Raw genomic sequence first — 13122 nt, forward strand, 5'->3', positions numbered from 1 at the left:
CTGACAGTTTAGTTGGAAAGATGAGTGTCAAGGGACTGGCTTGCTAAATTGTAGAAACTAGAATGAGTACTTCTGAGAAAGGTGTTTCAATGGCTGTGGTAGGATTAATTGATTGGGGAGCTCAACTCCAGCTGTTTGCATTTTTGCATCTGTTACTTCAGCAACTTTAGAGAAAACAAATATGCATATTTAATTCTACAGTGGCTTAGGTTTAACAACTGTTAGTGGCGGTGAAAGTACTGATGTGACATTAGATATGTAAGGCTCCTCTCACACTTTTAAACACCTTTGGCTACATTATAATAAGCTTCCTTCAGAAATTTTCCCAGATATTCCTACTGCAATTTTCTCAAGTTACTGCAGCCTTTTGTTTTCCCTTTTCTTTTCAAAGCGGAAATATGGCTCACTCAAACATACTGGGATTTTGAATTTCTGTGCCCACTCTTGCCACATTTTGACTTTGCTAGAGGGCTCCACTGCAAACCTGACAATCCCTTGCCTAAGGTAAACCTATTACTCTTGGTCTTGTATTTTCAATTGAAATTCTTCTACATTCTTCATTCAGAATGTATGACTAAGTAAGAAAGATGTGGGAAGTGGCGTAAAGTGACCCACAAGTTAGAAATTCCAATATTTCCATGCCACCACAATCATGACAGAATAAAGTGAGATGCCTATGAGATTTTGAGAATAGGGTCTGATGAATTAAAGTCTTCATTATTTAACATGTAAGAAAGTATCAGTCATTCATTCAAAGAATATTTTTAGAGTGACTATAATACTCCAGGTGAGCTAGGTGCTGGCTGGATATACAGAGAAAGTAAGCAGACATGGTTTCTGCCTCCTCCCTGTCCCACCCAACCATGCACACATCTTACATTCAAGTTGGAAAAAGTGAACAGAAGCAGGTAATAAAAATACAGTGTGAAAAATGTTATGTAAGGAACGATCACAATGCTAAGAGAACACCAAAGAGGTATAAAAAGTAACCCAGGGTCGTTGAGTATTAAGGTGGAGGGTACGCAGGAACTGGTAGAGGAGGTAAGGAAAAGAGGAACACAGAAAGAAAGCAGTTGGAGTAGTAATGGTGGTCCCTAAGAACTCCTAGTCTGGAAGGAAAAAAAAAAAATTGCCGTGGAGTTGATTCTGATTCATAGCAACCCTATGGGACAACATAGAACCATCCCACAGTATTTCCAAGGACTGGCTGGTGGATTTGAACTGCCAGCCTTTTGGTTAGTGGCTGAATGCTGAACCACTGCACTACCAGGGCTCCCTTTTGAATATATGTGTATCCATATCATATCTGCCTGATAAAATGAACAAAGAAAATGTATTCTGTGGATATAATGACAATAATTTCTATGTACATAATAAAAATCAAACAATTTCTACCAATTATATCTGAAAATTCCCCTTAGTTTGAAATTATTCTGTCAGCATATAGGATAATATTCTTTGTGAAGGAAAGCAAGAACCTAATATTTTAAATTGATAATATACATTTAAGACATGAAATAAAAAGCAAGCATTCTTTATTGCACTAGTATATAATCCATTAAGAAATCTGTTTTGTCTACCTTCTTATTGGCAGTGACCTAAAACTGAGATCCAATTCAAGGATTAAAATTCAATACTTGCTTTGAGTGTAAATTATTTAGGTTATATATGATATCTTTCGTAGGGTCTAAAAGCTGCCATGATATTAATGAAAGTTTTCTGCAATCTAATCTTGTTCATGAAAGATATTCCCATTCACATTAAAGGAAAATGACAGTCAGTAGGAGAAGGCAACAGAGGAGGAAAACAAGGATGAGTATTAACATAATAGTTAAAATATATTTATAATAGTTGTAATTTACATTGTACAAACAAGAGTTGAATCCAAGTCAGTGATGTGAAGACTGTTATCCATTATTATAAAAAGTGATTGCTTCCCCCGTATTCCTTGCTTTTCCATTAATTATTAGAGTCTCAGATAATTTCTGATTTTTTGAAGAAAAAAATAAAGCACTTGGCAAAACACATCAAAAGATTTAAAAATTCTTGTAGATTTTGACCTCATTATATGCTTATGTGAACCTACACAGAGAAAGAAAATCAAGATACGCAGAATCAATGTCTATGGCAGAACTATTTATAAAAGTGGACATTGGAAGTTATCTAAACTCCATTAATGAGAGTTTAAATAACTTATAATATGTGTATCCACAACTTACAATCATTTTATCAAAGAATGCTTAATTACACAATATCGGTCATTATACAAGATTAGTTGGAAATTGAGGGGCAAAATGATTTTATATATATATATATATATGATGACAAATTTCTTGTAGAAAAAAGGTATACACAGTGGGATTAAGATTTCCTTAATATGTGTCAAATATATGCATTTTGGCATATGAATAGGATAAACACTAGAATGAAAGCATACAGATTTTAAACACTTTCAGGATGGAAAGTGTAGCTGTATTACTTTCATAAAGATGTCATGGAAAAGAACGAACCAGTCCACGTCAGTGATTAATCTATATAAAGAAAAGTTGTATTACTAATACTATTAAGGTCCATTTTCCACAGAAAAGATAAAAGTGGTATTGGGCAACAAGCCAGTGACACACAACTATAAACACAGATTACTTTAAGTGCTCCTGTGAGTTGTTGGAATCATACAGAAAACCTGGTTTCACGATGTGATTCATAGGAATAGCATAGTGATCCTCATATTGAAACTGATGTCATCAGGCTAAAGTTACGCTTTTGAAGAAAACTCTGAGTTATATTATACAGTTGGGGTTTGGAATATATTTTCTTTTTTTTTTTCTCTTCTCTATAAAAACATTAAAGGGGTTTTGAAAACAAGTTTTATGCCAATGAATGTTAAGCTCAGAAAGTACAGTTTTTATGTAGAAAGAGATCAGTCATGATTTTATAGTGAAAAAAGAACAAGCAACGAATTTAAGACAGAAGCAACGAAAGAAAAAAAAGGATGATTCTATGGTTTTGGCAAGACATCCGGGAAGCTTTTTGTTCTGCATTTTTTTTTTCTTTATTTGGTGACAGGGTGCATTCACTGAGGAATAAGAAATCATTCTAATAGGGAAATTAATTTAATAAAAAGTAAGGCAAGGAGCACAAGTCAGAACAATTCAGAAACAATTCTAAGCCAGGTACTTTATATAGTTTCAAGTGAGATTCTCAAGAGGGTGACCAGATCTCAGCTTGAGAAAAGTCTGGTGTACCTCTCCTGTTGGGGTGATATTGCTCCCCACAGGACACAATGAGGTGATGACGAGAGTTCCTCACATTCACAGTTATGCATAGCACATTGTACAGGTACATCAATTTCATAATATGATTTTAGGGCAAGAAGTATCACAAGTAAGAAGCCCAGAAATATGTAACTACAAATGTATATTCATGGATTGTAAACGGGGCTCTTACAACTCTTTCACAGAAATTCCAAACCCAAAGTTTTTTTTAATGTTAGAGATTCTTAAGCTCTGGACTTCGAAGGGTATTTCAAGGAAATATTTGGGAAACCATGAGAAAGTTTAAGGTGTTACATAAAGGATTATATAACTGAGAGAAATATAGATATACAATCATCCTCATAATAACTAAGTTTTCTTTAGTGTTCAGTGTCAGGAAGTAAAATACTAATGACACCCAACTGAAAGAACTCTCCAGAAAACCTATTGGAATAAACACATGTGATTTAGTAGAATATAACCAACCAATTGCCCCCAAGTTGATTCCAACTCATAATGACCCCACGGGCATCAGAGTAGAACTATGGTCTATAGGGTTTTCGTTGGTCGATTTTTCCAAAAATAGATGGCCATGCCTTTCTTTTGGTGCACCTCTAGGTGGACTGGAACTTTCAACCTTTTGGTTAGCAGCCTAGCACAGTAATCATTTGCATTGTGCTGGGACTCCAGTGGAAATATAACCATATAAATTAAAGCTGAGTTAAGACCCTGCTGTGATGCCTCCTTCCAAGAATGTATATTAGTGATTAATGACTGCAAAAGAAGAGTCAGCGTCCCTACCACTACTGTGTAATAGCTCAATTTCATTTCTTGCTTCCACTGCGCATACACATACACACATTTAAACAAATACACATAATAAAGCCAATTGATCTGGTATCACACATCTCATTCCAAAGAAACTGACTGATTAGATAGTTAAAACGCAGCCACCAAGAGGCGGGGTCAAGATGGCAGAGTATTCAGACACTTCCGGTGAGCCCTCTTACAACAAAGACCTGAAAAAACAAGTGATTATATATATGACAAGTTAGGGCCCCTGAATATCAAAGGCAAAGTTAGGAATCTGACTGAGCAGCAGTGGGAGGGAGAGATGGTTCAGAAGCAATGAGGAGTTACCAGACCTGACTCAGCAGGAACCAGAGCCCCTCAGGCACAATCCCCTGGTATGACTGGGCTAGGGCTGGCAGCATTCAGGATGCAGATTCCTCAGGGAGAGACAGTGAGCCAGGCAGTCTACTCATGCCTCCAGAACCAGAGAAGAACAGTGTTCTAGATATAAAGCTAAGTTCTTGCATTTAATTTACCACACTCCAGCCTCCAAGCTGGCTTTCGGGAATATCGATTTCCCTGGGCCTAAGATAGGTCCTGCTGAGCACCCTGAGACATTCTCCTGGCCTTAGAGAAGGAATAAATTAACAATTGGAGGAAAAGATAATTTGTGCCAGCCCCCTCAAACTAGGAAATCAGGGCAGAAGTGACTCCTGTGCAGGCACAAGTGATTCATGGACTTGAAATGCCTTTCACCCCTGAATGGACCTGTATGCTACCATTTCAGGAGCTTAGGCCCTTGTTGGCAGACTGCAATGCTGTATGTGCCTGAGATCTGACTTCAACTGTTTCAGAGGCAGGTTTCTGATGTTTGACATCACTCTGCATATTAAACAGGGTCCTCACCTACCCACACCAGGGGCCTAAAGACTGGTGGATCCACTCACATGACCTAGCCTCCCATAACAAGGGTCCAAGGATAAGTGGTGCCTCCCAGTCCTTACAACCAAAAGCACTGGGTACCCATGGTCTGGCTGTAAACCCCACCACCTGTGTTCTGTAAGGAACAGGGATGCAATTTCTTCACAGACGCCCAGGGGGATGGTTGTCAGCTCCCTGCCTTGCTCAGAGCATGACCCCTTCACCCCTGCCCCTCTAAGACTGTAGGACAGAACCTGCACCACACACTTGGTGACTTACTACCTGGAAACCTGAGCTGAATCCAAACAAGAAAAGTGAATGGATTTCTAGGCTCTAGCCATCTGGTGACAGGACATTAGAGCTTCAAAGTTACAAATAGTCAAGCTAGCTCTCTCGAGCTGCCTATTTGGGCATATCAAAACAAACAAAAAAAAGCAAATAGCTAGGATACAGTAAGCAAACATAAAATAAATAAATGCAATAACTTATAGATGGCTCAGAGACAACAGTCAATATCAAATCACATAAAGAAGTAGACCATGATCACTTCACCAAGCTCCCAAAACAAAGTATCAAGGAATCTTCTGCATGAAGATGTATTCCTGGAATTACCAGAGAAAGAATACAAAAAAATTAACTTACAAAACTCTTCAAGAGATCAGGAATGACATCAGGTAAAACGCAGAATAAGCCAGGGAACACACAGATAAAGCAGTTGAGGAATTAAGGTTATTCAAGAGCATAATGAAAAACTTAAGAATCCATAGAGAGAGAGCAATCAGAAACTCAGAGGATTAACAATAAAATTTCAGATTTGGACAACTCAATAGAAAATCAGAGGAACAGAATTGAAGAAATGGAAAGCAGAATCAGTGAGATTGACGATAAAACACTTAGGACCAATATATATGAAGAAAAGTCAGATAAAAGAATTAAAAAAAAAAATGAAGAAACCCTAAGAATTATGTGGGACCCTATCAAGAGAAATAACCTACGAATGATTGGAGTACCAGAACAGAAAGGGAGAACAGAAAATACAGGGGGAAATGTTTTTGAAGATTTGTTGGCAGAAAACTTTCCTGATAGTTCATAAGCCGAAAAGATATCTATGAAATGATCACTGAACCCCATATAAGGTAGATCTCAAAAGAAAGTCACCAGAACATATTATACTCAACTTGCCAAAACAAAAAATAAAGAGAGAATCTTAAGAGCAGCTAGGAATAGACAAAATGTCACTTACAAAGGAAAGTCAATAAAAATAAGCTCAGGCTATTTGGCAGAAATCATGCAGGTAAGAAGGTAATGAGATGATGTACATAAAGCATTGAAGGAAAAAGAGTCACAAGCCAAGAAACATATATCCAAGAAAACTGTCTTTCAAATAAAAAAAATGAAGGTGAAATTAGGATATTTCCAGATAAACAGAAGTTTAGGGAATTTGCAAAAAACTAAACCAAAACTACAAGAAATACTGAAGAGAGTTCGCTGGTTAGAAAATCAATAACATCACATATCAACCCAAGACTAGAACACAAAACAAAGCAACCAGGTATTAACCCAGATAGAAAAATCACAAAAATAAATCAAGGTTTTTTTAAAAAAACACTCAAAACAGGGAAACACCATAATGTAAGAGATTACAACCTTAAATCAATAGAAAGGGACTAAAACGTGTAGTCACAGATCTTTCATATAGACAGGAAGTGAAGGTGAAAAGAAGAAATAAACGTTTGGTTTAAGCTTAGAAAAATAGGGGTAAATATTAAGGTAATCACAAAGGAAATTAACAATCTTACACATCAAAATAAAATATAAGAAATACATAAAAACTCAGCAAAAACAAAATCAGCAACAATAAAAAACAGAAAAAGACAATGAATAAAGATAAACTACTCGACACAAAAACTTAAGTGGAAAAAAGAAAATGTCAACAACACACAAAAAAGACATCAAAATGACAGCACTGAACTCATACCTATCCATAATTATGCTGAAAGTAAATGAACTAAATGCACCAATAAAGAGAGTGGCAGAATGGACAAAAAAAAAATAATAATAATTTGTCTATATGCTGCCTACAAGAGTCACACCTTAGACACAAAGGCACATACAAAAGCTCAAAGGCTGAAAAAAATATATCAAGCAAAAAACAATCAAAACAGAGCAGGAGAGGTGGGGCCAAGATGGTGGAATAGCCAGACACTTCCAGCCATTCCCCCTTACAACAAAGACCCCAAAAAGCAAGTGAAACAATTATATTTATGAAATCTAGGAGCCCCGAACATCAAAGGCAAATTTAGAAAACAGACTGAGTGGCAAGGAGAAGAAGAGATGGTTCAGAAGTGGAAAGGAGTTGCCGGACCTGAATCACTGGAATCCCTCAGAGACCATTCCTGGGAGCAGCTGCAGTGGGCTGGTCATAGAATTTGGCCACAGTTTCTGCAGGGAGAAACAGCCAGCTGCACAGCCTAGTCAAATCTCCGGACCCAGAGAAGAATGGCGCTCTCGGCGAAAGCTAAGTACTTGTGTATATTTTACCATGCCCCCACCCCCAAGCCAGCTTCACTGGCTATTGATTTCCCTGGGCCTGCGATAGGCCCTGATGAGCATCTGGAGCCATCCTCTTGGCCTTGGAGAAGGAATAAATTGCAATTGGGGGAAAAGATAATTTGCCAGCTCCACTAACCTGGGGAGCTCAGGACAGAAGCAGCTCCTGTCCAGGCATAAAAGGTCCATGGACTTTGATTACCTTTCCCCACTGTGTGGACCTGTGTGGGGCTATTTCAGGAGAATAAGCCCTTGTTGGGAGACTACAACTGTTTCAGCTCTGCAGTGGAGAAGTGGGCGTTTGACGTTTGACACTGCTTTGCCTATTAAACAGGGTCTTCACCTACATCAGGGGCCTAAGGACTGGTGGCTCCACTCAGGTCACCCAGCCACCTGTGACAGGGGTCCAAGGATGATTGGTACCTCCCAGTCCTTACAACCAAAAACATTGGGTGCCCATGGTCCATCTGCAGAACCCACCCACCTGTGTGCTTTAGGGGAGAGGGACGCACTTTCCTCAGAGACACTTGGGGACTATTCTCAGCCCCCTGCCTCATGCAAAGCATGACCTCCTATTGCAACCAAATACTGGTACCTACACAAATCACCTGTGCCCCTCTAAGACTGTAGAACAGAGCCTGTACCACACACTTCATGATCAGCTACCTGGACACCTGAGCTGAATTCACACCAGAAAAGTGAATGGACTCCTAGACTGATATACATGATAACAGCTCTAGCCACCTGGGGACAGGAGGTCAGAGTTCCAAAGATGAAAATAATCAAGCTAGCTCACTCGAGCAGCCCATTTGGGTATATCAAAACAAAACAAAGCAAGAAGCTATGTAACAGTAAACAAACATAAAATAAACTAATACAATAACTTATAGATGGCTCGAAAACAACAGTCAATATCAAGTCATATAAAGAAACAGACCATGATTGCCTCAACAAGCTCTCAAAAAAAAAAATCAATGAGTTTTCTTGATGAAGGTGCCTTCCTGGAATTATGAAATGCAGAATTCAAAAGATTAATATAGAGAACTCTTCAAGACATCAGGCATGAAATTAGGAAGGAGATCAGGCAATACACAGAACAAGCCAAGGGACAAGCAAATAAAGTAGTTGAAGAAATTAAAAAGGTTATTCAAGAACAAAACGAAAAATTCAATAAGCTGCAAGAACCCCAGAAAGAGACAACAATCAGAAATTCAGAAGATTAACAACAAAATTACAGAATTAGACAATGCAATAGAAAATCAGAGGAAGAGAATTGGGCAACTGAAAGGCATAATTGTTGAACCTGAAGATAAAGCACTTGGCACCAATATATTTGAAGAAAATCAGATAAAAGAATTTTTTTAAAATGAAGAAACCTTAAGGATCACATGGGACTCTATCAAGAGAAATAACCTATGAGTGATTGCAGTACCAGAACAGGGAGGGATAACAGGAAATACAGAGAAAATTGTTGAAGAGTTGTTGGCAGAAAACTTCCCTGACATTGTGAAAGATGAGAAGATGTCTATCCAAGATGGTCATCGAACTTCACATGAGGTAGATTTTAAAAGAAAGTCACCAAGACATATTATAATCAAATTTTCCAAAACCAAAGATAAAGAGAGAATTTAAAGAGCAGATAGGGATAAATGAAAAGTCACCTACAAAGGAGAGTCAATAAGAATAAGCTTGGACTACCTGGCAGAAGCCATCCAGGCAAAGAGGCAATGGAAAGACTTATATAAAGTATTGAAGGAAAAAAAATGCCAGCCAAGAATCATATATCCAGCAAAACTGTCTTTCAAATATGAAGGTGAAATTAGGACATTTGCAGATAAACAGAAGTTTAGGGAATTTGTAAAAACCAAACCAAAACTACAAGAAATACTAAAGGGAGTTCTTTTATTAGAATATCAATAATATCAGGAATCAACCCAAGACTAGAATACTGGACAGAGCAATCAGATGTCAACTCGGACAGGGAAATCACAAAAATAAATTAAGATTCAAAAAAAAAAAAATTCAAAACAGGGAAACAGTGATGTTATTATGTAAAAGAAGACAACATTAAAACAATATTGACTGGTCAGGGGAAGCCAAGATGGCCGAATAGACAGACTCTTCCGTCGAGCCTTCTTTACAACAAAGACCTGAAAAAACAAGTGAAAGGAGTATATTTGTGACAAGCTGGGAGCCCTGAGCATCAAAGGCAAGCTTAGACAATGAACTGAGGGGAAGGGAGAAGAAGAGGCCATTCAGAAGTGGACCCTTAGGATTTTGGAGCAAATCCCTGCCATCCTCTGTAGATAACTGTCCTCCTTTTGAGAAACAGATTTTGGTTTGTTACTGTGCCTTAGTAGGGGCTGAATACCTAACCATGCGCCACGAAGTCACGGCATAGCCAGAGCTGCATATCATGAACTGGGTATTGTATGACTCATGATGCCACAAATTTGGACAAGCACAGCAGCACTCCATCATTAAACGGAAGTAGTACACTACACATGAGATGGGGCTCAAGCAGGACCTGAAGGAACAAGTGAGTTGCCAGAGGAAGTGACTTAAATGCCTATGTACTCCATTCCTGTTACATTACCTTCCCCCTCCCTGTCTGCAAGTATGGCCTGATGGGGAGTTCTTTATTAACAGCTGACTAAGGAAGAGAAAAATGGTGCCAGGTCTACGGAAGGTTGTGCATGATATGCAGGCTCTGCTCAAATGTGGAGAGTGGCAGCACTGAAGCCCCTTTCTGGGACCTCCCTGAAGAACAGGGTTGAAGGGAAATCCTTCCAGTGGAGAGAACTTCAACTACTGCACCAAGAGGCAGAAAGGGCCACATGAACCAGAGACTACATCATCCTGAGACCAAAAGAACTAGATGGTTCCGGGCTACAACTGATGACTGCCCTGACAGGGAACACAACAGAGAACCCTTGAGGGAGCAGGAGAACAGTGGGATGCAGACCCCAAATTCTCATAAGACAAGACTTAACGGTCTGACTGAGACTGGAAGGACCTCAGTGGTCATGGCCCCCAGGCCTTCTGTTGGCCCAGGACAGGAGCCATTCCTGAACCAACTCTTCAGAAATGGATTGGACTGGACAATGGGTTGGAGAGGGATGCTGGTGAGGAGTGAGCTTCTTGGATCAAGTGGACACTTCAGACTATATTGGCATCTCCTGCCTGGAGAGGAGATGAGAGGGTGGAGGGGGTTAGAAGCTGGCAAAATGGACATAAAAAGAGAGAGTGGAGGGAGAGAGCGGGCTGTCTCATTAGGGGGAGAGTAATTGGGAGTGTGTGGTTTTTTTTGTGGGGGGGTTTAGCAAGATGTATATGGGTTTTGGTGTGAGAGACTGACTTGATTTGTAAACATTCACTTAAAGCACAATAAAAATTATTAAAAAAAATTGACTAAGAAATGTAGTCATAGATCTTTCATACGGAGCTGAAGACAAGGTGATACAAAGAAATAAAATCAGGATTAAATTTAGAAAAATGGGGTAAATATTAATGTAACTGCAAAGGAGACAAACTATCCTACAAATCAAAATAAAATACGAGGAAAAACTAGAGACACAGCAGAAATAAAATCAACAACAACGAATGTGAGAAAAAGACAATATATAGAGATAAACTCCTCAGCACATAAAATTAAGTGGGAAAATGAAACTGTCAACAATGCACAAAAAAAGACATAAAAATGACAGCACTGAATTCATACCTATCCATAATTACACTGAATGTAAATGGATTAAATGCACCAATAAAGAGACAGAGAATGGCAGAATGGATTAAAAAACATGATCTGCCTATAAGCTGCCTACAAGAGATACACCTTGACCTTAGAGACACAAACAAACTAAAACTCAAAGGATGGAAATAAATATATCAAGCAAAAAAGAGCAGGAGTGGCAATACTGATTTCTGACAAAACAGACTTTAAAGTTAAATCTACCACAAAGGATAAGGAAGGACACCACATAATGATTAAAGGGACAAAATACCAAGAGGATATAACCATATTAAATATTTATCCACCCAATGACAGGGCTACAAGATACATAAAACAAACTCTAACAGCATTGAAAAGTGAGATAGATAGCTCCACAAAAATAGCACGAGACTTCAACTCACCATGGTGAAGGACAGAACATTCAGAAAGAAACTCAATAAAGAAACAGAAGGTCTAAATGCCACAATCAAACTACTTGACCTTACAGACATATACAGAATGCTCCACCCAACAGCAGCCAAGTATACTTTCTTTTGTAGTGCACATGGAACATTCCCTAGAATAGATCACATATTAGGCCATAAAGCAAGAGTTAGCAGAACCCAAAACATCAAAATATTACAAAGCATCTTCTCTGACCATAAGGCCATAAAAGTGAAAATCAATAACAGAAAAAGCAGGGAAAAGAAATCAAACACTTGGAAACTGAACAATACCCTGCTAAAAAAAGACTGGGTAAGAGAAGACATTAAGGATGGAATAAAGAAATTCATAGAATCCAATGAGAATGTAAACACTTCCTATCAGAACCTTTGGGACACAGCGAAAGCAGTGCTCAGAGGACAATTTATATCAATAAATGCACACATACGAAAAGAAGAAAAGGCCAAAATCAAAGAATTACCCCTACAACATGAAAAAATAGAGAGCAACAATAGAAATCCTCAGGCACCAGAAGAAAGCAAATAATAAAAGTTAGAGTAGAATCAAATGAAATAGAAAACAGAAAAAAAAAAAAAATTGAAAGAATTAACAAGACCAAAAGCTGGTTCTTTGGAAAAAATCAACAAAATCGATAAACCGTTGGCCAAACTGACAAAAGAAAAAAACCAGGAGAGGGAGCAAATAACCCGAATAAGAAATGAGAGGGGCGATATTACAACAGACACAACTAAAATTAAAAGAATTATATCAGATTGCTATGAAAAATTGTACTCTAACAAATTTTAAAAACCTAGAAGAAATGGATGAATTCCTAGAAACACACTACCTACCTAAACTAACACAAACAGAGGTAGAACAACCAAATAGACCCATAACAAAAAGAAATATTGAAAAGGTAATCAAAACCTCCAACAACAAAAAAAAAAAGCCCTGACCCAGGCAGCTTCACAGTAGACTTCTACCAAACTTTCAGAGAAGACTTAACACCACTACTACTAAAGGTATTTTGGAGCATAGAAAAGGACAGAATACTCCCAAACTCATTCTATGAAGTCAACTTACCCCTGATACAAAACCAGGTAAAGACACCACAAAAAGAGAAAATTACAGACCTATATCCCTCATGAACTTAGATGCAAAAATCCTCAACAAAATTCTAGCCAACAGAAATAAACAACATATCAAAAAAATAATTCAACATGACCAAGTGGGATTCATACCAGGTATGCAGAGATGGTTCAACATTAGGAAAACAATCAATGTAATCCATCATATAAATAAAACAAAAGACAAAAATCAAATGATATTATAAATTAACACAGAAAAGGCACTCGATAAAGTTCAACACACATTCATGATAAAAACTCTCAGCAAAATAGGAATGAAAGCAAAACTCCTCAGCATAATTAAGGGCAGTTATACAAAGCC

At 38.1% G+C, this 13122-nt stretch overlaps 1 pseudogene; it reads left to right on the plus strand.

The window, feature by feature from the left end:
- Positions 1 to 13122, plus strand: part of LOC104846412 (UDP-glucuronosyltransferase 2B31-like) — a 34193-nt pseudogene that overhangs the window by 9670 nt on the left and 11401 nt on the right.

This window comes from Loxodonta africana, chromosome 5, assembly GCF_030014295.1.
Source record: "Loxodonta africana isolate mLoxAfr1 chromosome 5, mLoxAfr1.hap2, whole genome shotgun sequence".
In the NCBI taxonomy this organism is placed as follows: Eukaryota; Metazoa; Chordata; class Mammalia; order Proboscidea; family Elephantidae; genus Loxodonta; species Loxodonta africana.